At 38.1% G+C, this 26,246-nt stretch overlaps 1 protein-coding gene across 4 annotated transcripts in view; it reads right to left on the bottom strand.

The window, feature by feature from the left end:
• The window catches only part of RTL4 (retrotransposon Gag like 4), a 326,961-nt gene that overhangs the window by 251,981 nt on the left and 48,734 nt on the right, over positions 1 to 26,246 (bottom strand). Inside the window, exon 1 of one of the 4 annotated variants that reach the window (XM_070606150.1) lies at positions 997 to 1,105. The exons of the other annotated variants lie outside the window; for them this stretch is intronic. The gene's annotated coding sequence lies outside the window, so the exon portion shown is untranslated. Of the gene's footprint in view, positions 1 to 996; positions 1,106 to 26,246 lie in introns of those variants that run through there. 4 annotated transcript variants of the gene reach the window in all.

Here is a 26,246-nt window from a genome sequence, read left to right as displayed (position 1 = left end):
GAGACAAAACAAATTGACAGGAGACAAAGAGTTGTTCACTCCAATCTATAAGCAAGTGCTGGATAAAATAGTGCAGGTACCATATTTTCTCAAGACTAAGACTTGTGTATTTCTTTTGGCATTTTAATGGTCCTGAAAATAAAGGCTGTCTTAGAGTTGCTGTGTATATTTCATGTAGTGCTTCACTGTTTCATTTTATTTTCTGAAAAGTTGTTTATAAAATCAGTGGTGCATCTTAAAATGACAGAAATATGCTAGATAGGCCTGATTCTCTGAAACGGGAACAATCTCTGTGATCCCAGTAGCCACGATAATCACTACACATGAAGCAGTATCTAATCAGGGACCTGAAAAACGAGAGCAATAGAATTAGATAGGCAGAGAGAAGGCACTTCTGGTGTGGGTAATGGGAAAAGACAGAGAAACAGCATGAACAATGCTAGGTACAGGAATGACTGTGGCCTGGCAATAGGCAGGGGAGCCTGGCTGGAGCTAAAGTTGTTTACGAGACTAGTAGGAGATCAGGCAGGAGAAACAGGTAGGCCCTGCTCTTTTCAGGAGGCCTACAGTTTGAGGTGTCCTATATCCAAAAGTCATGGTCAGGAAATAAACTGATTGAGGAAGCCCCCTAAGATTGAATCAGGACAGTGAGCCTTTGAGAGACAGCTGCGAGGAAACAAATAGGGAGCCAGCAAACAAGTCAGAGTCAGAGTTGAAGGGTTCTACAACAACGGGAAAGGGCAGGCTGGGGGCAGATTATAGACAGGTTCTTGGATTTAGACAGGCAAAGATAGTGAGACTCTGGGCCCAGTCCCTTCTGGGCAACAAACTGCCAGCTGTACGTCCACAGCGACATGCCCTCTCCATTCCCTGCTGAGCCATCTGTGAGCAGTCAAAGGCTGGCAAGGGTAGGCGGAAGCCAGAGAGAAACAGGACTTCTCTATTCCATTCCTCCACGGTCCTAGCATCTGACCAGAGCAGAGAGATTTGACTTACCTAATACTTTCTTCCAGAGAAGAGTTTGTTTTTTCTTAGCCAAAAGCTCAGCAGCCGTTGGGAACTTCACCAGGATGATTATACAGGGAAGGGCAGCTAAGGTGAAACTACCATTTTCAGGAAGCACTCTCATTAAAGGGCAGGCCTGAAGGTCAGGGGCTGGAATGCCTGCAGGGAGAGTCTACCATGCACCCCGCTGCCCAGCAGCTGCCATGAAACAGGTATCATGAAACCCTAGCTACGTGAGGTTCCTTGGAATCAGTGGAAATCGCACGGACTTTGGGCTTAGACTGCCTGGGTTCAGTCCCAGCTCTACCACTGACTAATTGTCGCACTTCCCCTCCTCTGGACCCCGGTTTCCTTAACTATAAAATTAGCCTAAATTTTACTAATGAAGTTTAGCTGAGGTTTCAGAAGGATTCGTGTCATTTTTTTTGTCTTTCACCAAACTATCTCCCCGTGATTGCAGAGAGGGACAACTAGTTGCCCCAAGAGGCTCATGCAATTCCTGCCAGCCTTAAGATAATAGATTAAAACGTAAGAGTGGGAGAGCATTGTGGACATCCACCGCACTCCTCTGTTTTCAAAAGGAATAACACTTAGTGAGAGCCTACTCTCTGCTAGGTACTTTGCATACATCATCTCATTCAAACCTCCCAACGACCTTGTGAAAGTAGGTACTATTATTCATCTAAATTTTACAGTTGAGGAAATTGAGGCTGAGAGAGGTTATGAGTCATTTCCAAGATCACACAGTTAGAACTTGAATGGGTCTGACTCCCAAGTTCATGCACACACTTTCACTCCAGATGTGACAACCATTTGAAGCAGAATTTGTGGTTGTACAATGAAAGGCTTTATCCTCGAGTAAAAGAAACGGAAACCTCAAGGATTCCAGGGTAGAAGTATTGGGAGGTACTTTGTGAAGCAAGGAGGATGCTGGCCACTATACCCATGGTAAGGGCTGCCCTTGGCCTGCAGCATGCAGAGACACACTGCAGTTTGCAGAGCTCTAGCCCAAGCAATAACACATTGGAACCTCACAGAAACCCTTGAAGTTATACAGGACTGCATCATTACCCCCATTTTAGAGGTAAGGATAGTGACTCTCAGGAAAGTTAAGTAATTTACCCAAGGTCACAAAGCAAGGAGCTTGATGGGGCCAACATTCAAATGCAGAATTTCTGGCTGGATTCTACACACTTATGTTCTTTCTACAATTTCATGCTGTGCTTTGTATAGTTCCCCACATGGTATGGATGCTCAACAAATAATCAATGACATCTACTGCCTGGCTCCCACCCAAGAGTAGAGCACAGTGAAAATGTGCTCCATGCATCTTAAAGCACCAGAATATGAAGAACAGATAAATGAAGAGGCATGCAAACTGTGTGCCAGGTGCTTAGTATTCATCATTTAGCATCAGCAGCAGGCGTCAACGTTGAGGCAATTCTATTTTCAGATGCTGCTAAATAAATTCATCTCCTTTCCCTGGTATGACAATAATAGTAATAAATTCTCCTGACTTTTCAAGACGAAACTCTATCTCCTTAGGATCCTCTGGAGCAGAAAATACGGAGCAAAATTGGAGAAAACAAATAAGCAGTAGGAATTCCTGAATAAACTACATTTAGAGGAGGCTTGTCTACTTTAGATAGCAAAGGAAATGAAGTGAATCCACAAATTTCCGAGATGGGGTCAATGACAAGTAAGCATAATAAAGGTCTCCTAGTGGCTTAGTGCTAAAGTCACTTTTTACCCTGAGGTTTACCCTCTCCCACATAATTTTATCTGAAGAACTATTTCAATTTAATCAGAGCAGATCAGAGCTGCTAGGAAATATAATGTAGTAGAAAATACCGTGGGCAGGATGTTCTAAACCAAATTCTATTACTAACGATATCAGGCAAATCATTTCGCCTCTCCTTAATGGAAAATGTGCAAGACTAATGTCTTCTCAACTGGAAAAAGTATCTGACAGTTTTTATGGGTTTATAACCAATCATGCAAACACTGCCCCTACAACATCCATACCAAACCCCAACCTACAAACCAGAAGAGTGAGGAAAAATGGAAAGGAGAGCGTTCCTAGATGTTATGAGCAGAAAACTTGCCTCCTTGGAAGGAAGTTTGTTTTCTCAGAAAGATTTTTTTCAGTCAAGATTGATTCAAAGTGAAATAAATGTTTCATACAGGTTTTTCTTTTTATCGTTAAACCAGGTTGATTTGGTTAACCATGGACCACATACCATATACAATACCAATTGTATACTCCCTGTAATACAACTATCTAAAATTTCTTTCCAAAACCCTCTTTTGTAAACAGTAAGTGTAATTATGTTTAGTCAGAAAAAACACAAGTTATTTCTAAAATCTATCCTGTTGAAGCCAGCTATAAACATTGCTGGTTGTAAGGGGATGACTCAGGCAAGCCATGGTTCGCACGTGGAAAACAGGTATTGATTGGAAAGGCGAGGGCACATTAGAAATGATTTTTACTCAAAATTATAAAGAAAGAAAGAACAGCACCCTGGCATAGTAGTCCTGGCAAGCACAAGGCCTGATGGGGCTCTGAGCCACACCAACCAGGCTCTCCCTCACTCTGCCTTGGGCTCATAGAAAAGAGATAAGCGAAAGGTGAAATTTGCAGCAAATGCATTTGACAACAAGCTGTGTAATGATTCCTTCAGCTGAAGTACTTTAGTTGGCAACTGTGAAACTCGAAAATGGTTTTTGAAACTCAACTGTTATAAGATCCCAGCACTGAAGTTCCAACAATCCTTCGTGTGAATTAACTTGAAGATGAGAGTCAGGATACAGTCTAAATCTAATCAATGTCTGAGGCAAATTTCAGGGTAGATTAAGCTGTAACTAATTATGGTTAAGGGTTAATGAGAAAGATACCATATTGTATCTATATGTTCCTTCAAAGCTTGCTCTGAAAAATTATCTACTTATTTGCTTTATGTTTAGTTATTTTAAGATCTATAGCTACAGATAAGACATAGATATTGTAAAGGAAAGCTACAGCAATTAATAGCTATAATTGGACCTCAGAGAACAGACCACCGTTCAAATATCTTAAACCAATGAATCAAGATATATACTAACTACCTAATGTCACAGTATCCAAATTGCAGGGTCAGGTTTAAAGGAATGGATAATCTTTTTGATGTTCAATTTTTAAAGCTTTACATGACAACAGAAATGTCACTCTCACGATTTGTTTTTAGTCTCTAAATTTAAAATGTAAAGATCAACTGAACTGATTGAAAGATTGCAAAAAGCTTGTAAACTATTAACCAGATTGAAAATGCTTGAAAGTGAGGTGCTTGTCTTCTGCATATTTTGTTGTCTCCAACAGTGACTAGGATGATGTTGGGCTCATAGTATACACGAATTACATAATGAGTAAGTGATTGGATGTAGTACAGGAGAGTCTCAGATTTGCTGCTTGGCTGCTTGGTTTATGCCTGTCTTCTCTTTGCAAGCTGTTCTCTCTCCACGAAAACTATTAAGTGAACATTAAGAGGAGACCAGGAATTTGCAATTGCAAGTGAAGAGACAAGGCAGGCAAGGATGAGTCCTGGCAAGTGAAGCAAGGATGTGGATTTTAGTTTCTGTTGGGACTTACATAAGGAGAGTCAGACGCTGGAGGGTAATCTTTGGCTCTTGGGTCCAGTCTACTAGGCATATCTCACTGTCACCTCAAACTCAGGATATCAAGTCATCATAACTTTCCTCTACCACACAAAAATTACCTTCCCATAGGTGTCTGTCTCTATCATTGGTACCCCATTCTCCTAGTCCTCTAGGCTCAAAGCCATGCTGACCAGATAGTTTATCATCCAGATCAGGACACTTGAGAATGAAAGGCGGAGCTATTAAAAATTATGTCAAAGTAACTGGTTTAAACCAGAACACATGGTCACCCCTTGTCACACACACACATGACTCATCCTTATCCAGTTAGCAAATCGTGTCACTTTTTTCCTTCCACACTTGTTAGACCTATGCTCTCTCACTCCAGGCCAATCCAATCCTAGCACATTGTGGCAGCCTGATACTCCTTAAAGCACCTTTTCTACATGTTATTTCTTTGTTAAAGGCATCAATATCTAACACATTTACTGCCAGGAACATCAAGTCTAAATGCCTCTGCATAGTTTTCAATAACTTTCATAATTTGGCTCCTCTTTATTTTCCCAACCATGTTGCCTGCCACTCTACACATGGACAACCACCACACTAATTTTTTTCGTTTTTTTTTTTTTTGAGGAAGATTAGCCCTGAACTAACATCTGCCACCAATGCTCTTCTTTTTGCTGAGGAAGATTGGCCCTAAGGTAACATCCATGCCCATCTTCCTCTACTTTATATGTGGGACGCCTGCCACAGCATGGCTTACCAAGTGCTGCCATGTCCGCACCCAGGATCCGAACCGGTGAACCCTGGGCCACCGAAGCGGAATGTGCGAACTTAAACACTGTACCACCGGGCCCGCCCCTACCACCACACTAATTTTTGAAGAGCTTCATAGTGTCTGAATATGCCAGGCTCTTTCTCATCTCTGTGTTTTCATTCACAATAATCTCTGCAAGTGCACTCTCCCCCCTCCCAATCTAATTCTACTCCTCACAGGGACAGTCCCCCGTGAACTCTTTGTCCTTTGTCATCCTAGAAAAGGAAAGTAAAATAGATTTCATCTTGCACACCAGTTATAACTAGTTGTGATTTACTGGAGATCTGTATTGAGAAGGATTCTGAATCTGAGTCCAGGCTTTAATGGGAATGAATGAAGTGATAGTCTACTGATGTCTAATGATAGGCATAAGAAAGTGGAGAGGAGTCATATAAGCCACATGTACAACATCCCTGTCCTAGAGTCTTTCTACTATTTCATGTGGATTGGTCTTATCTCTCCTATTAGATCATAAGTTTCTACAGGGCCAGCACTGCTTGGGGACATAGGGGTCGCTCACTAAGTACTTACTGATGAAAGATCCTCAGAATAAATGACTGCAATTTCAATTTGACATCTCCTTCAGAGAAAATTCTTTGGGGGACATAATGTTGCTGATGTTGATGCTGTTTTTGTTAGAAACATAGTCTTCAGAGTGCGGAAGTTCTGGGTTCAAGCCAGCGTCCCAGCTTGGCCCCTTAGTAGCCACGTGCCCTGAACAAGTGACTCAACTTTTCCATATGCTTGCGTTTCTTCATCTGTAAAATGGGAATAATGTTCATATTTACTTTGCTCTGTTTGTGTGTGTGTGTCTGTGTGTGTGGTTCTAAAAGATAAGGTAAAGTGTATATACTCAGCACAGTCCCTGGCAAGTAGTGGGCGCTCATAAATTAGAGCTGCCGTAGTCTTGGTATGTGTGCTCGAGCTGCTGCGTTCCCACTTCTACTTCTACGGCAGGGAAAGCTCTATTCTCTGCCCTCCAGGGCTGTCTCCCTTCATGCTGTTCTCTGCCGGCTTCCAAGAAGAAGTAGGACTCAAACTCTCACACTGAAGGGTGAGGGGCTTAATGTGTTTACTGTCCCAGAGGTAGTCATACTCTGAAGGGAGGATGGTCGAGAAAGGGGAGTGCTTTTCCCGAAGGAATGAATCCCTGCTGTTGACATGCCAAGAACTGATGTATTGAACAATTGTCGGGGGGGGGGGTGAGCTGGGGATAGGGACCACGTGTTTTTGACTTAAGCAACAAGGACAATAGAACTGCAAGACTTTATAGTTTACCAAACTTCTTCACATACACACACCACATAGGCACCAAGAAGAGGCAATTCCCTGTATTTAAATTTCTTAAAGAGAACATGCTTTTTTATTCACTCCTACTCATTTCCTTTCTCCTTCTGCACAGTAAACATTGCAAACCTTTATCTCTTTTCTCAAATTCTTTAGCATGGCATTCAAAGCCCTTCATAATCCATTCCTAACCTAACTCTCAGAGCTCTCCTTCCACTCTCTCACCCACTCCCAACATACACACACAAGATACACACAGACACACACCCCTCGGATCCTATAACATATTCTGAGCAGTCAGGTTTTCTCGCTCCCTCAACCCTCAAAGTCAATAACTAACTTCTCCAGTTTAAATGCCCACCTTCCTCAAAGCCTTCCCTTAAACTCCCTGCTTCCATGCCTCACCCCTACTCAAGCTGGAAGCATTTACACAGATAGTGCTCACAACCTAGTAAGCCCTGACGTGTGACTTTCCCTTCCATTCCCATAGCACTTTGTACACACTTTTACTACAGCATGTATGACATTGTATTGTAATAAGCCATGTGCATTTATGCTTTTGGAGGGCAGAGACTGATCTCATTCATCTCTGGATCCTCAGTGCCGAGCACACTGCCTGACACATAGGTAAATGCTTGTGGATTAAATGAATGAGATGACTACGTGACATTCCAAAGGTAAACTATTAAATTGCTGGCAGAGGTAGGTTTAGAAGCTAGGTCTACCTCCCCCAGTGGACTGTGACTTCCTTAAAGGCACAAACCTTTCAGCACTTAGCAAAGTAGAGGCACACCATAAGTGGTTAATATATATTTCAATGAAATTGTTGACTCCACAAATACCAAGTAACACCTACCAATTTATAAGCCTCTGCTCCAGGTTATCCCATATTGATAGGCAAAATGCATTCAGGTTCTGTCCCAACTCCTCAAGATACGTATCTTCCGCTTGGGGGACACAAGAAAAAAACATGCAGCCCTAAGGGACAGGATAGTATAAGAAAAACTACAGTGTAGCAACAGATTGTGTGGTCAGGCTTTGAGATATATGAAAAGGAAAGGATCTATAAAAGCTGAGATGAGGAGGCTCCATGGAAGTGGTTCTCTATCTAGGTCCTGGAGGACAGAACACATTTATATAGGCACAAGAAAGGGGAGGAAGAAGAGCATTGCAGATGTGGACAGTAGTGTCATAGGGATTGTTACAGAGGGTGACACATGTGGTTTCACTGAGGAGACCAATCTGAATGGAGTTTATTTGGGGCAGTGGAGAGAGAAGGGCACAGAGCTTTGTGGAAGGAGATTCCTAAGGGTCTTGAATGCCAAGGGGGGGAGTCTGGACTTACCTGGATATAAAGGAGAGGCACCGGAGGATTGTGAGATGAGGAATAAAGTGCTAAAGTAAATAAAGTGATAAAATGTTTGCCTTACCTTTCCGAGTCAATTATTAATAGCCTGTGTAAAACTGGGCCTCTGGATTTACTTGAATCTAAATATATTGGCATCAAGATAGGTATTTTCAATATTTTCCTTCTGGGTCTCTTTGGAACATGAGACTAGTAACAACATGACAATAGTTGGGAAGATGGGCATAACATCTCAGATCAGCCACTGAACTTCACAGAGATGCTGGGCAAGCCACTGAACCTCCCCAGGACTTACTTTCATGCTCTCGAACATGTCTACCCTGCCTCTGGGCCCCAGTCGTAACTTACAATGATGCTGAAATAATAAATGAGCAAGATTCTATTCCTGCCATTAACTAAAATTGCCTATGATGGTTGCAGAGAAGCCACTCCATATCTCTGTTTTAAAACATCTCATTAGAGGGGCCGGCCCCATGGTGCAGTGGTTAAGTTCGCACATTCTACTTTGGCGGTCCAGAGTTCTACAGTTTGGATCTCGGGTGTGGACCTATGCACCGCTTCTCAAGCCATGCTGTGGCAGGCATCCCACATATGAAATAGAGGAAGATGGGCACGGATGTTAGCTCAGGGCCAGTCTTCCTCAGCAAAAAGAGAAGGTTGGCGGTAGATGTTAGGTCAGGGCTAATCTTCCCCCAAAACAGAATCTCATTAGAAGATATTACAAATAAATGTGACAAACATGTTAGTAGAAAAATGGGCAGAGGACACAAAAAGCCAATTCATATAAAAAATAATTTAAGCGGCCAAGAAGCATATGGTAATATAAAAATCTCAATGGTAATCAAAGAGTGCAAATCAAAGCAAGAATAAAATAGCAATTTTTTTTCTAACGAATTGTTAAAGATTTGAAAGATAGAGAACATCCAATGTGACAAGAGTTCCCAGAAACAGTCTTTCTCTTATACACTGGTTAGAGTGTATATTTGTGCAAACTTGTTGAAAGTCAGTCAGGCTATACATTTCAAAGGCCTTCAAACTATGCCTACTCTTTGACCCAGTGTTTTCATTTCTAGGAATTGATCCTCAGGAAATTATCAGAGAATGACACAAAGATTTAGGCACAGAGAGATTAATTGCATAATTATTTATAATAGCAAAAATAACTGCAAACAATTTATATGCCCAACAATCAAAGAATGGTTAAATTGTTTCTTAGTATTTCCATAATAGATACTATGCAGCCATTAAAAATGTTATAGAGGAATATAAAATGACATGGGAAGATGGCCATCATATATCATTAAATGGGAAAACATTATATATAATCTGGTCATGTCTGGTTAAAAAAACTCTAGTTGTGTATGTATGTATGTGTGTATGTGTATACATGTGTGTATACATATGTGCACATATTAGTATACACACTAATTAGTATATACACACATATATATATATAATGGCTTTCATGTACATATGAAGAGAGAGAGAAGACCAAGAAAGATGAGCTCCAACATGTTAGTAGTCATCTCTCCTTCTTTTTTGCTTGTCTGTATTCTACATTTTATACAATAAACATTACTTTTATATTTAGAAAAGGATTATTTTAAAAATCACATTAGTGCCTATTAAGTATTTATAAAAAATGGCTTGCTTTCACAAAGATATTAGCTCGTTTAGAAGAATTTCCGGTCTAGGCTGAGATTACTATGACTCCTTGTTTTATCAAAAGCAGGCAGGCAGTTTCCTTTCAGTGGTAGAGGCTGGAGCCAAATGATATTCAAATTGTCTTTCAAGGCAGCCACCTAGGAAGCAGAGGGTCAGGGCAGGTGGGGCCAGGCCAGTACGGTAGACCCAAGAGAGGTCACAAGAGCAGTAGGGCCACAAGGACACAAGGGCAGGGTCCAGGGCAGTCAATAGGGTCCCATGAATCCAGAAGGAACAGGCAAAAGGCAAGACCTCAGCAGGGGAGCCTGGCAAAGGTCAGTTTTTACAGCGCCAGACTGAGCTGAAGCGCATGGCTGGAAGCAAGCTCTGCATTTAACAGGAGGACTAAAGCCAAGGCTTCAAATCAGTCAAGAAGGAATAACTGAAGAACGGGGACTAGTCAGAGAGAACAGGGCCAGCAGCTCAGGAAGCAGCGCGGGAGGGTGTGAGAGTTGAGGCTTTCTGTGCTGCATTTGAGCAGCCCTCCCTGTATAAACAGAAAAGGCAGAGGAATGCAGTGCTGACTAGTATATGCAGGTGAGGTCATTGTTACATAGGCAAGTGCATGGCATCTTTGAATCACTACCCACCTGTACTAGATCAGCTAAGGTATTGATCAAATAGAGGGCCGAGAGGAGAGAAGAAATAAGAATAGAACAGCTGAGAAGCTTAGAGTGGAATGGGGGAGATTACAGGTTTTCCAAAAGATCATAGGCCTTAGGCTGCTGCTCTATAACTTTTCTCTTTCTTTCAATATTGGTCTGTGGAAAACATCCCAATCTCACAGAATATCAGGGCCAGAACTATATAGAACTATATTTAGGGATCATTTAGCCCAGCCTCCTTTGATTTATAAATAAGGAAGGCCCAGAGGAAAGAAGGGACATGCTTAAGCCTTCACTTAAAAAACAAAATCAAAAACAGGAAGAAAATAATCAAGTTTATTCAACAGCCCCTTGTTCTGCCTTTAGGGTGAAAAGATACTTTTAAATATTTTCAGTCAGAAATTGAGGTCAGTATATTAAGCTAATATTCTGGGGGCATCTTTTTGTTATTAAATAGTGAAAACATAGAGAAAAGTACAGAAAACTATATAACAGACAACTACGTACCCACCAGCCAGATCTAACAATTTTAATACCCTGCCAGCTTTGCTCTAGACCTTTTTAAGAAACATAGGCTTATATATACAGTTGAAATTCTCTTCGTATGCTTCCCCAATTTCACTTCCATTCCTAACTGGTATAATCGTTTAAAAAGATTTCTTTATACTTTTCTTGTCCCTATGTGTTTTGTACGGTATATGGTATCATTCTATGTATTTTAAAGTTTCAGGTAAATATTCTCACACAGTACACATATATCATCCTCCAGCTTATTGTTTTCACTCCACAGGCTATATGACATGTCGGTAGATGTGGGCCTACTTCATTAGTTTTATCCATTCTTCTGTTGAGAGAAATTTAGGTAGTTTCTAATTTTCACTCTTAGCAACAAAGCTGCCATAATTATTCTTGTAAATATCTCCTTGTATACACATGTGATTGTTTTTCTAGTGCATATACGTAAAAGTAGAATGATGTGTCTTGGATGTTGGGTGTTGAGGAGCTTCCAATAAATAGCATCTCCCTTCCTCACTCAGGGTATCAATTAGTTGAGAGGTTCTTTTTAATTCATTTTAAGAGTAAGGAAGATTATTATTAGCAAGTAAAGTTGACACTAGGGATTGTGTTTATATCTGCAGGTATACTTTGTAATTCTAAAACCAAAGTTACCCCTACTCAAGTCACAAGCAACATTGGACAGAAAACTTAAAACCAAGAGGAGTACAGGACAGGTGCTCAGCCTCACCCTAGCTTCCCCAGAGGGAGCAAAGATGGAAGGGCTGAGCTTCACAGACTCAGTTCCTCCTTTCAAACTCACTAATAAAAATCGACCACTTCTGTCCTCTGGGGAGGAGTAAAGGAGCAGAGGGAGGCCAAAAGCACAGCACCAATGGGACTCCTTCATTGTGGAAAGAAACGTCAGAAGTGAGAAGGAAGCATGCCCTCACCAAGAGCAATAGCATATACTATAAACATCTTTGATTTGACTAGACATCGGCAAATTGCTCACCAAAAATGTCTGTCAATTTGCACTCCCTTAGTACCATTTTCCCCACATTCACAACAACATTTGTAATAGATTTCTAAAAATTTGCTGAGGTGATTGGTGAGTGGTATCTGATTGTTTTCATTTGCATTTCCTTCCTAACTGGTGAGGATAGGAATGTTTCCCAACCATTCAGCTTTTTATTTTGTGAATTGCTTGTTTATACAATTCCAATTTTTCTAATTGCATTGTTAACCTTCTTCTTATGTATATGTTCCTAATATATTCTGGATCATTTGCCGGCTGAATGCACCGCAAACATTTGAACTGTGAACTGTCTTTTCATGCACAGAAGGTTTAATTTTAATTCAATTTTAATGCAAATCAATAGTTTCATTTATGGTTTGTCTTTCTTATGTTATGTCTATGAAGTCCTTCCTTGCTCTGAGGTTACATATTCACCTGTACAAAAATTGCCGTTTTGCTCTTCCTATTTAGATCTTTATATGATGTCAAGTCTTCTAGTTACTAAAATAGTATATCCATGTCTTTTCCTTCAGGACTACTTTTACTCCCTTCATTAAACGTTTTATAATCTTCTAGATTCTGTTAATTTTATGAGTGGTCTTTTTTCTATGATATTTTTCTAAATTTAATTGCTAGTGTATAAGTATGCCCTTGATTTTTTTTTAACATTTATCTTGTATCTAGGTAACTTGCTGAACTCTGTTATTTAGTAATAACAGTTTATCTGTAAAATATATTGTTCCTTTTATTATTCTTTATCACCATTAATGCTATTTGGCTTAAATTCTGTTTTTGTCGGCTATTAATTTTGCCACACCAGCTTTCCTTTTGCCGAGTATTTGCCTTGTTTTTAAATTCGTTTATTTGCATTCTCTGTGGGTTTTTTTTAAGTTGTGTCTCTTATAATGTGTATACGCTTGCATTTTCTTATTTTTAATCCAATCTGATGGGTCCTGTCTTATAAAAATGTCGTTTAATTTGCATTTATTGTGATTAATGATTTATTTTCACCTATTTCTGCCATCTTTTTGTTTTACATTTTACCAAACTCTTTTATTTTGCTTTTGTTTTGTCCATTTCTACTTTGTGTTGAGTTGACAGAGTTTTCTTTATTCCATTTTCCCACTGCTGATCAGAAATTGTAAATTTTATTTCTATATTTTTTAGTGAGTATCTTTCAATTTTTCAACAAAACGACTACAGACATTTCTAACAAGGTCTGGAGTTATCCAGTACCTCTATCCTCCTCTCAAACAAGGCAAAGGCATAAGCATGTTCAGTAAAACTGAATATCCACATATTTCCTGCGATTGCTTTCTAGAATTTTAGTTATATCTTCTGTTATAAATGCACGAATGTCATATTTTATACAGTTTATAGTTAATTAAATATTCAGCATGTTTTATTGTTTCTGTCCTCTCTATAATTTCTTGTACCCCACTCTTCCTTCTGGGTTCACTTCCTTTTTGTTAAAACACAACCTTAAGCTGTTTTTTTTTTTTTTTGAGGAAGATTAGCCATGAGCTAACTGCTGCCAGTCCTCCTCTTTTTACCGAGGAAGACTGGCCCTGAGCTAACATCCATGCCCATCTTCCTCTACTTTATATGTGGGACATGTACCACAGCATGGCTTGCCAAGCGGTGCCATGTCTGCACCTGGGATCTGAACCGGCGAACCCTGGGCCGCCAGAGCAGAACATGCGAACTTAACCGCTGTGCCACCGGGCCAGCCCCTTAAGCTGTTCTTTTTTGTATTTTAATACTTCATTTTTTTAAGAAAAGTTTTTGGTTCACAAAAGCATTGAGAGGAAGGTACAGAGATTCCCCATATAGCACCTGCCTCCACACATGCACTGCTTCCCTCACCATCAACATCCCCCACCAGAGTGGTACATTTTTTACAATTGATGAACCTGCATTGACACATTCTTATCACCCAAAGTCCAGAGTTTACATTAGGGTTCACTCATGGTGGTGTTCATTCCATGGGTTTAGACAAATGTATAATGACATGTATCCGCCATTATGGTATCATACTGAGTATTCTCACTGCCCTAAATATCCTCCATACTCTGCCTATTCATCTCTCCCTCCCTCCCTAACTCCTAGCAACCACTAATGTTTTTACTGTCTCCATATTTTTGCCTTTTCCAGAATATCGCATACTTCAAATCATATAGAGTTTAACCATTTCGGAGTGGCTTCTTTCACTTACTAATATGCATTTAAGATTCCTGCATGTCTTTTCACAGCTTGATAACTCATTTCGTCTTAGCACTGAATAATATTCCTTTGTTTGGATGAACCATAGTTTATTTATCCATTGACCTACTGAAGGACATCTTGGTTGCTTCCAAGTTTTGGCAATTCTGAATAAAGCTGCTATAAACAAACATTCATGTACAAGGTAATGTGTGGATATGTTTTCAACTTGTTTGGATAAATATGAAAGAATGCGATTGTTGGATCATGTGGTAAAAGTATGTTTAGTTTTGCAAGAAACCACCAAACTGTCTTCCAAAGTAGTTGCACCTTACTGCATTCCCATAAGCAATGAATGAGAGCTCCTGTTGCTCCACATCCTCGCCAGCATTTGGTGTTGTCGGTATTCTGGATTTGGGCCATTTTTTTTTTAATTTTTTTTTTTTTTGGATGTACATCATATTTCGAATTCTGGATACATTACATCATGTTCACCACCCGAACACTAATTATAGTGCATCCCCTCACATGTGACCCTAATCACCCCTTTTGCCCTCCCTCCTCCCCCTTCCCCAATGGTAACCACCAGCCCAAACTCCAATGCTATGTGTTTTTGTAGATATTCTTTATCAAGTTGAGGAAGTTCTCCTCTATTTCTAGTTTACTGAGAGTTTTTATCATGAATGCGTGTTGGATTTTGACACAGGCTTTTTCTGCATCCATCGATTTGATCATGTGATTTTTCTTCTTTAGCCTGTTGATGTGATAGATTACATTGATTTTAGAATGTTAAACCAGCTTTGCATATCTGGGATAAATCCCACTGACACATAATTATTTTTATACATTGTTGGATTAAATTTGCTAATATCGTGTTGAGGATATTTGCATGTATGTTCATGAGAGGTATTGGTCTGTAGTTTTCTTTTCTTAAATATCTTTGTCTGGTTTGGTATTAGGGTAATGTTGGCCTCATAGAATGAGTTAGGAAGTATTTCCTCTGCTTCTACCTTCTGAAAGAGATTGTAGAGAATTGGTAAAATTTCTTCCCTAAATGTTTGGTAGAATTCACCGGTGAACCCATCTGGGCCTGGTGCTTTCTGTTTTGGAAGATAATTATTGATTCAATTTTTTAATAGATATAGACCTATGTAGATTGATTATTTCTTCTTGTATGAATTTTGGCATACTGTGCTTTTCAAAGAATTGGTCCATTTCATCTAGGTTATCAAATTTATGGGCATAGAGTTATTCATAGTATTTCTATATTATCTTTTTAATGTCCATGGGATCTTTAGTGATGTTCTCTCTTTCATTTCTAATATTAGTAATTTTTATCATCTCTCTTTTGTTTTAGTTAGCTTGCCTAGAGGCTTTTTGATTTTATTGATAGGTTCAAAGAACTAGTTTTTGTTTTTGTTAATTTTCTCTATTGATTTTTTTAAAGTTTCATTGATTTCTTCTCAAATTTTTATTATTTCTATTATTCTGCTTACTTTGGATATGATTTGCTTTTCTTTTTCTAGTTTCCTAAGGTAGAAGCTTAAATGTTTGACTTTAGCTCCTTCTCCTTTTCTAATATATTCATTCAATGCTACAAATTTCTCTCTGAGCATTGCTTTCACTGCATCACACAAATTTTGATATTGTGTTTTCAATTTCATTTAATTAAAATTATTTCTTAATTTCTTTTGAGATTTCGTCTTTGACCCATGTGTTACTTATAAGTATGTTGTTTAATCTTCACACATTTGGAGATTTTCCAATTATCTTTCTGTTATTGATTTCTTGTTTAATTCCATTGTGATCTGAGAGCAGACATTGTATGATTTCTATTCTTTTCCATTTGTTCAGGTGTATTTTATGGCCCAGAATGTGGTCTATCTTGGTGAGTGTTCCAATGTGAACTTGAGAAGCATGTGTATTCTGCTGTTATTGAATGAAGTAGTCTACAGATGTCCATTGTATCCAATTGATTGATGGTGTGATTGAATTCAACCATATCCTTAATGATTTTCTGCCTGCTGGTTCTGTCCATTTGCGAAAGAGAGGTATTGAAGTCTCCAGCTATAATAGTGGATTCACTGATTTCTTCTTGCAGTTCTACCAGTTTTTGCCTCACATATTTTAATCTTCTGTTGTTAAGTGCATACACAATAAGGTTTATTATGTCTTTTTAGAGAATTGATCTCTTTATTGTTACGTAATGCCCTTCTTCATCCCTGATAATTTTCCTTGCTTTGAAGTCTGTGCTGAAATTAATACAGCTACTCCTGCTTTCTTTTGATTAGTATTAGCAAGGTATATTTTTTCTATCCATTCACTTCTAACCTATACGTCCTTATACTTAAAGTGCATTTTTTTAGACAACATATAGTTGGGTGTTTTTTTGATCCACTCTGACAATGTTTGTCTTTTGATTGGTACATTTAGATCATTGATGTTCAAAATAGTTATTTATATAGTTTAATTTATATGATATTTATATTACTGTTTTCTATTCCTTGCCTTTGTTCATTGTTCCTATTTTTGTCTTCCACTCTTTTTTTGCCTTTTGTGGTTTTAATTGAACATTTTATATGATTGCACTGTCTCCCTTTTTAACACACCAGTTATGCTTTTAAAAAAACTTTAGTGTTTACCCTAGAAGTTGCAATATACATTTACAACTAATCCAAATCTACTTTAAAATAACTCTGTACTGCTTCACTAGTAAAGTAAGTACTTTACAATAACAAAATAATCCTAACATCTTCCTCTGTTCCCTTGAATCATTGCTGTCATTTCATTTCACTTATATATAAGCATATACATGCATATATATGCATATATACACATCAGATATACTCATAAGCATACATAATCGAATACTGTTTTGCTATTATTATATTGAACAAAGTTTTTTGTTATATCAAGAATAAGAAAAATAAAAGTTTTTATTTTACCTTCCTTTATTCCTTATTCAATATTCTTCCTTTCCTTATGTAGATCTGAGTTTCTGGTATATATTATTTTCTCTCTAAAGAACTTCTTTTAATGTTTCTTGCAAGCCAGGTCTACTATTTACAAACTCCCTCAATTTTTGTTTGTCAGAGAAAATATTTCGTCCTCATTTTTGAAGGATAATTTTGACAGAATATAGAATTCTAGGTTGTTGGATTTTTTTTCTCTCAACAGTTTAAATATTTCACTCCACTCTCACGTTTGCATGGTTTCTGATTAAGTAGTTCTTTTACAGAGGTTACAAAACCTCTGCAGTAAATTCTCTTGGTCTTTTTACATCTCAAAATGTCTCTATTTTCTCCTCACTCATAAATGGTATTTTATCTGGCTATAGCACTCTAGATTGATACTCTCCTCAGCCCTTTGAGTGACATTCTGCCTTCTACTAAAATCTGAAGTCTAGAATATATTTCATTTATTTAGCTTTTTAAATTTCAATTTCTGTATTCTTTTTATTTCCAAGATTTATGAGTGCATGTGTTTTTGTTTAATTTATGCCTGGTCTAGATTTTTTTAACTGGATTTCTTTATATATATTTGAGAATTTTAAACAAACATATTTTAATATTGTTTTCTGATTTCTCTGTTATTTTCATTTGGTCTGCTATCAATTCATTTCCTGATTGTTGATTTTATTGGTTACCTTCCTTACACTTATTTTTCCTCAATTTTGGAATGTTAGTTTGTAGGCTCAAGTTAAGTGAGATCAATCAATCTTTCTCTTTCATCAACCCTCTCTATCTAGTACATTTTTAGTTGCCTCTAGTCAAAAAACCCCCACCTCCACCCTGCAGGTCAGAACCAGGAGGCTTAGGCCCTTGTCTTGATAAGATATTGGTGATATTGCAGATATAACTCTTTAGCTAGCCAGAGATTTCAGTAAAGTCCTAGATGCTAGGATGTGTCTCCTTCCTCCTACTTCCTTGGTATACAGCTTTACACGATTCATAACCCCAAGCAACAGTGAAGCCATTTTCAAACTTCTTTCAGTGCAGGAACACTAACCCTCACGCTCAATGCAGAAAAGACAAATACAAGTCCCTGATTCTGAGTAGCAAGGCTAGCTCTACATCTTCATTCTCCTATGAGGCACTTTTAGTCTCTGCTATTGCAAAATAATTAAACACCCATCCACCTCTGCCTACATCTAGACCACCAGTGTGATAGATCTATAATATTAACCCTGGTTTCAGGTTTTTGTGTTTTTGTCCAGTTTTTCTTCCACAGAGATGTTTATCTTATTTTGAGTACAGCTGTGTTTTTACATTTTCACTGCCTATATTTTGTCTGTCATTGCTGTGTGTTATGAAAGGAAGGATTCTATAAGCATGAACTAACCTTGCAATTTTGGTTGAATGACTCCTGAGCTATCTGTCATTTACTTTTATCTATGTTACTTGATTTTTAAATAATTTAGCTTTTTGACCTGAAAGTCACAGATGATATATGAAATAAAGAAAAAAATGCTTCTGGAGTTTTTTATCAGAGAGGGGAACATTGCTGTTTCTCTCTTCAGGAAAAGTTCAAAAGAGTGAAAAAAGTGTCACAAAACAATGCAAGTGAAACCACTGAGAAATTATTTCAGAATAGGCTTTAAAGTAGAACAATAACCAGAATAATTTCATGGACTGAAACTCAATAGCCAACCCAATGACCAATAGCCACTAAATATTGTAAACATAATTAATGTGATGCTGAACTGCTGGAAATTTAGCCTAAAACTCCCAGAGCCATCCAGAAAAAGTCAGAAGATGCATTTTGCTAAAGTCTGAACTTAACACTATAGATGTATTAACCAAATATTAATAACAGAATTAGTAATTATGGTCTCTAGGGGAATGACATCAGTGAGAATGTGGAGTAAGAACCTCCAAAATGCTACACCTCCAAAAAAGCAATGAGAACACTGGCAAAAAGAATGGCAAAATCAACTTTTTCAAAACTCTGGAAATTAATCACAGGCTTGCAACAATCTGGTCGGCATTTATTCAAGAAAAATGGTTGACTCTGGTTATGAACTGTGAGATTTTTGGTTTTTTACTTGCCCTGTTCACAAGTCCCACCCCTCCAGATCCATGGTAACCTTGAAAACCAACAATTATGGTGGAAACCAGCAGCCTAGTAGGCAATGGATAGGACAAAGTGGTTTCAGAACTTCCCCAAACCACTATTCTCAGAATTGTCATTACTTGATCTGTCTTGCAATTCTATTAAAATCCCAATTCACAGGGCTTGTCCTTATTTGACTTAATTCAGACCTTGCTCAGTGTTAACAGCCATTTCTTTGGAGTTTTTAAAACAATTTGTGGCAATTGTTTAATATCGTATCTGCCCAAGATAGCAATAAAACTTGGAGCAAATAAGAAGGTGACCTAAAAACTTACAAGGAAAAGCTAGGGAATGAGATGCACATAGGAGGTTTTGAAAAATCTCCAACATATTCCTAAGGGTCTAAAAGGCCATGCAAATGGTAGGACTGTGCACTTGCCCACGAACGACTTAAGAAGGTCCTAACCTCTCACCTCTGGCCGACCTTGAGTCTCTGCATGTGCAAACAGGAGGTAAAGGGTAAGGGAAACTGCTGGAGGGCTGAAGGCATTCACCAAAAATCATAAAAAGAGCCTCTGCAAAGGCTGAAAGACTTTCTGGTTCAAATCACTTAAGGAAATCTCTGTCCAAGCATTAACTGATCACTAAGATTGCCAAGCAGAGACTTCAGTGACCACACATGAAAAAGAATATAGACTTTACAGAATTAGTTGAGGAAAGTCATTGAAAAAACAAACTAAAACAACCTGGCAACAACAAAAACAAATGGTAACAATAACCCCAGGGGCAATAGGAATCTGATTTGCAAATTTGACACATTATATTATTTAAAATGTTCCGTTTTCAACAAAAATTTACAATACATTCAAAGAAACATGAAATTGTGGCTGATACATAGGGAAAATAGCAGTCAGTAGAAATTATCCCTGAAGAAGCTCAGATGTTGGATTTACTAGACAAAGACTTTAAATCAGCTTTTAAAAATGTTTTTATAAAACTAAAGAAAACCATGTCTATAGAACTAAAGGAAAATATGAGAATAATGACTTATTCAAATAGAGAACATCAATAAAGAAATAGAAACTATAAAAAGAACCAAATAGAAACTCTGGAATTTAAAAGTACAATAATTGAAATTAGACATTCACTAGAGGGGCTCAACATCACATCTGAGAAGGCAGAAAGAATCAGCAAACTTAGAGATAGGTCAATTGAGATTATCCAGTCAGAGGAACAGAAAGAGAAGAGAATAAAGAAAAATGAACAGAATCTAAGAGAGCTGTGGACACCATTAAGAATACCAAAATATACCTAATGGGAGTTCTAGAAGGAGAGGAGAAAGAAAAGGGTGCAGAAGAAATATTTGAAGAAATAATGGCTAAACTTTTGCTAATTTGATGAAAATCCTTAATCTACAGATACAAGAAGTTCAACATACTCCAGGTAAGAAAAACTCAAAGAGATCCACTGTTAAAATTAAATGTAGGGGCCAGCCTGGTGGTGCAGCGGTTAAAGTGTGCACATTCCACTTCGGCAGCCCAGGGTTCGTCGGTTCGGATCCTGGGTGCAGACGTGGCACCCCTTGGCAAGCCATGCTGTGGTAGGCATCCCACACGTAAAGTGGAGGAAGATGGGCATGAATGTTAGCTCAGAAAAAAGAGGAGGATTGGCAGATGTTAGCTCAGGGCTAATCTTCCTCAAAAAAAAAATTAAATGTAAAATGGAGACCAGACTTGAAAATTCCCTGAGCAGACAAAACCATTTAAGTCACATAAGTGAAACTTAACTTTGGCTGCTTCTTAAAAATGCCTCTGATAATCATAAAAGAAATTTAAGTCCATTTCCTAAAAATGGCGTAAGATAATCACTTTTAGTCAACCTCCTGCCATCTGGAAATCCCCATTGTAATAACCAACTAGTATAAGGGGTAAACGACTTCCTCATTTCCATTTTATAAGCCATCACATAACGTCATGTCCCTGTGGTTCATATTAGTCCTTGAATTTGAAAGCTCCCAGTTCTGGAACTGTTCTTATATGCACAATAAACTCTTACTAAATGTCATTTATTGATTTGGTGTTTTTAATTTTTCTTTTTCTGGATTTTTGACAACACATCACAATCAAAGTTTTTGAAAGTCCAAGGAAAAAATAAAACTCTTGAAAGTATGTTCCCTAGTTGTCTCTCTGTTTTTTTATTTAAAAATGTATCCTTTATGAAATGGAAAGATATTCTGCACTCAGGGACTGGAAGAATTAACATATTTAAAATGTCCATATTTCCTAAAGCAATCCACAGATTCAATGCAATCCCTATCAAAGCTCCAAAGGCATTTTTCACAGAAATAGAACAAATAATCCTAAAATTTATGTGGGACAACAAAAGACCCCAAATAACCAGAAGAATCCTGAGAAAACAGAACAAAGCTGGAGATATAACACTCACTGATTTCAAAATATACTACAAAGCTACAGTAATCAAAACAGCATGGTACTGGCACAAAAACAGACACACAGATAATGGAACAGACTTGAAAACCAAGAAATAAAACCACACATCTATGGACAGCTAATTTTTGACAATGGAGCCAAGAACATACAATGGAGAAAGGAAAGTCTCTTCAATAAATGTTATTGGGGGCCAGCCCAGTGGTGTAGTGTTTAAGTTCACACGCTCTGCTTCAGCAGCCCAGGGTTCATTGGTTTGGATCCCACATGTGGGCCTACACACCCCTCATCAAGCCATGCTATGGCAACACCCCACATACAAAATGGAGGAAGATTGGCACAGACGTTAGTTCAGGGACAATCTTCCTCACCAAAAAAAAGAAAGAAAGAAAAAATTTTAAAATAAATAAATAAATAAAAACAAAAAAAATGGTATTGGGAAAAGTGGACAGCTATGTGCAAAAGAATGAAAGTAGACCATTATCTTACACTATATGCAAAAATCAACTCAAAATGGATTAAAGCCTTGAATGTAAGACCTGAAACCATAAAACTTCTAGAATAAAACATAGGCAGCACACTCTTCAACACTGGTCTTAGCAGCGTCTTTTCAAATACCATATCTCACCAGGCAAGGGAAACAAGAGAATAAACAAATGGGACTACATTGAACTAAAAAGCTTCCTCACAGCAAAGGAAACCATCAACAAAACGAAAAGACAACCTAATAATTATGAGAAGATATTTGCAAACTACATATCTGATAAGGGGTTAATTTCCAAAATATATAAAGAACTCATACATCTCAACAACAAAAAAACTAACAACCCAATTGAAAAATGGGCAAAAGATCTGAACAGACATTTCTCCCAAGAAGACAAACTGATGGCCAACAGGCACATGAAAAGATGTTCAACATCACTAAATATTAGGGAAATGCAAATCAAAACTACAAAAAGATGTCACCTCACACCTGTCAGAATGGCTGTAATTAACAAGACAAGAAATACCAAGTGTTGAAGAGGATGTGGAGAAAAGGGAACTCTCATACACTGCTGGTGGGAATGTAAACTGGTGCAGCTACTATGAAAAACAGTATGAAGATTCCTCAAAAAATTAAGAATAGATCTACCATATGATCCAGCTATTCCACTTCTGGATATTTATCCAAAGAACATGAAAGCATGAATTTGTAAAGATATATGTACCTGTATCTTCATTGCAGCCATATTCACAATAGCCAAGACTTGGAAACAACCTAAGTGCCCATCAACAGGTGAATGGGTAAAGAAGATATACACAATTAAACTATATTCAGCTATAAAAAAAAAAAGATGAGACCTTGCTATTTGAAACATCATGGTTGGACCTTAAGGGTATTATGCTAAGCGAGATAAGTCAGACTGAGAAACTCAAATACTATATGATTTCACTCGTAAATAGGAAATAAAAACAACAACAACAAACAAATGCATAGATACAGAGATTAGACTGGTGGTTATCAGAGAGCAAGGGAGGAGGGAGGAGGGCAAAAGGGGTAATAGGGCACCTGTGTGTGGTGATGGATGGCAATTAGTCTTTGGGTGGTGAGCATGATGTAGTCTACACAGAAATCGCAATATAATGATGTACACCTGAAATTTATGTAATGTTATAAACCAATGTTACCTCAATAAAAAAATATTTGGAAAAAAAGTGCATTGAAATGTTACCTCTTTTCATTCATAAAAGTAAAATAAAATCAACGACTCAGGGAAATCATTTACCTTAAAAAAATAAAAATGTATGCTTTAGTACTATCTATGTTATCCTATACTCAAACAGCCAAACATAAGCATTAGAGTTTCATTTTTATGGAAATGAATACTTGAATGGGAAATTGTACTTATTTCTCTGTTATTATATTCGCTTACAGAAAGCCTGATTGTTTGGATCTTGGATTCATAATCAAAATTCTTGCAGGCAAATTATCTCAGAGGAACAAAATCTTGATTATTAAATAAATGAAAATATAAAACCCATTACAGAAATATCTCAACAATCAACTTTCATTTATTCAGTTTTATCGGGAAACGGACTATGTTTTAATTGATCACTCTGAGTGACTAAAAGTTATCAGCCCTTTCCACTTTACATTTTTCACATAATCAGGATACAATAACATGAAAAAGGGAAAATTTATTCTACTGATAATGAGCATTTTTCCTTCAGTGATTGCATCTTGCTTACAGCTTTAGTGTCCCCATGAAGAATAGGATTTCTCATCATCCAGTACCAACATATAACTGGCTTTAGAAATCTGGGCTGAAGTTCCTAACCTAGCCAGTCCTTGAATATCGCTTTAAAAAACATCAGTTTTCTTACTCTTTCTCATCAAAGTAATGGACCGAAAATGCCAAAGAAATTTGTTTATTTGAACTTTTCCATGGTTTGGACTTCAGATACTTAAACAATTGTTGTACCTGGCTGTAAATTAAGTACTTTGGAAGCTAATGAATGTTTTTAGACGACTGGGGCAATGTTTAGTAGGCTTTTTCATAGGAGATTTAAGGACCTCTAGGGACATGAATATGTTCATTCCAACTTCTTAAAATACCTTCCTTAAACCAGCAAGACTTTGACATGACAGAAGAATCTGCCTCAGTTTGAAAGGACTGCGAACTTATTGAGGAAAAATACAATAAAGACGTGAAGTTTTATTTTTATTGAGTCCAGCTCTCTAGTGGAGATAAGAGGAGTATAAACCTGTTGGGAAAAGACTTCAAAAAGTTTACAGGACATAGAAGGGGGCACTACTTCCAGCTTTTCCTAGCTGGGTTAATATACAGAGCAATAGCTTTCTTCCCTAAATGCCTGTGTGGCTGAGCAAAAGAGGAGATAAGGTCAAGTTGCTACCAGGGCAGTAAGTCATTCACTCATTCATTCAACAAACATGTAATAGAAAGCTGTCACGGACCAGGCACTGTACTAAGCCCTGGAGATACAACAATGAACATAGACAGACAAAGTTCCCACTCTTATGGAGGTTACAGCCTGGTGAAGAATAATTTCTCTTGTCCAAGTTCCCAATTATACAAACTTCCATTAAAAGTATCCTAAATGCCTTTCAAAGTCCTCTCCAAATCTATGTTAGCCATCAACCAGTAAAACTTGGAGCCAAAAATGAAGTGATTTTTTTCAGCATATTTCAAATTGCATAACACTGGGCAAAAATTACAAACCTCCACCCCTATACCAGCCCCATTTTCAGCCCTAAAGATCACAGGACTGTATCTTGCAAAGCTGTTAGGGACAACTGTACCCTTTTATGTTGTGTTTGTTCTGCTTAGTCCTAGTCTGATGCTAGCACTCTCACTTCAATTAAAGAAGAAAGTGCCCTGGGCAAGATACTATAACTTTAGCCCCTTGTTTCTAACTGGTCCTTGGAAGCCTAGAAATCTGACAGGAGGAACCACCTCCTCCCAAATGGTGTTTTGTTGTATGGGTTTAGTCAAATACTCGACAAGCACATTAAAAACTCTGTTGACCCCCAGGGGCTACTTCCTTCTCTTTTATTTCCTTCTAACATTCCATTTGTAAACCTGCATGGATGTTAACAGAGATTTTGTGATCAGAGGAACTACAGGGTCAAGGTTTGGAACAGAATTGCTGCAAAATAGTTTGATTAGTCATTCCTTTGAGTGGATTAAAGCAGCAGGAACACCTGCCCCGCTGAGGGAGACAAAAGGTGAGACTGTAGAAATGAATTAAACTCATTTTGCTCCCAAGGGAACATATAGTGCATACCGAACACCATCAAGCTGTTTCTTCCTTTTCCTGGTGGCTAATGAAAGAAAATAGTGAAAAGACATTCAGCATTGGCATGAAATCATCAGACTTCTACCTAACTTCAGTGCTGGAGAAGTAGTACAAATGGCTTCATTACTGATATTTCTCTACATAATGTAGACGTGATAAAGGCATATGGTAATGTGCCAAGATAAACCAAACAGTCAGTCCACACCAGGTTGTGGGGCAGAGTTGGAGAGAGTGGTGAAGAGGCAAGAAAAACAAGCATCTCCAAATAATTACCACTTGTCAGTCTCCAACTCTGTAAGTGTTTCATAATTGCCTTTGGCTCAGCCCTGAGCTTTTTCCTTTGAATATTTGCTGAGAGGCTTAAAAATCATGCACAGAAAGAGGAAGCTTCCAGACAAAGAAAAATATCCCCAATGGGACAAATCTCTGGGAGACCAGGCAGCGACATCAGCATTCACAGTCAGCCTGGGGCTGTCTTGTATGCCTGTATCTGGTTGAAAATGACATCCTTCCTTCTTAGAAGAATTAAAAATGAGAGGAGATTTGGATTCCTCAATGTACCCCCAATGCTACTCTTTTCCTTGACTTTATTTCAGACAATGTGGCCAGAGTCTTTTCCCATGGGAAAGTAAGAAAGCAGAGGAGTCCTCAGAAGACCCTGCCTGACATCCCTCTGAGACCCGTATATAAAGCAGATGGTCAGCACCGAGAAAAGTGGAAACAAAGAGTGATTTTTCAGAGTCCAGAGAAAATGGGTAGGGGGAGAAATAACCTCAATTAATGCTATCAGAGTAATGGTTCCTTACTGTTCCCT

Source organism: Equus przewalskii, chromosome X (genome assembly GCF_037783145.1).
Source record: "Equus przewalskii isolate Varuska chromosome X, EquPr2, whole genome shotgun sequence".
Taxonomy (NCBI): Eukaryota; Metazoa; Chordata; class Mammalia; order Perissodactyla; family Equidae; genus Equus; species Equus przewalskii.
Note: the sequence above shows the minus strand (reverse complement) of the source record. Positions and strands in the feature narration are given on the sequence as shown.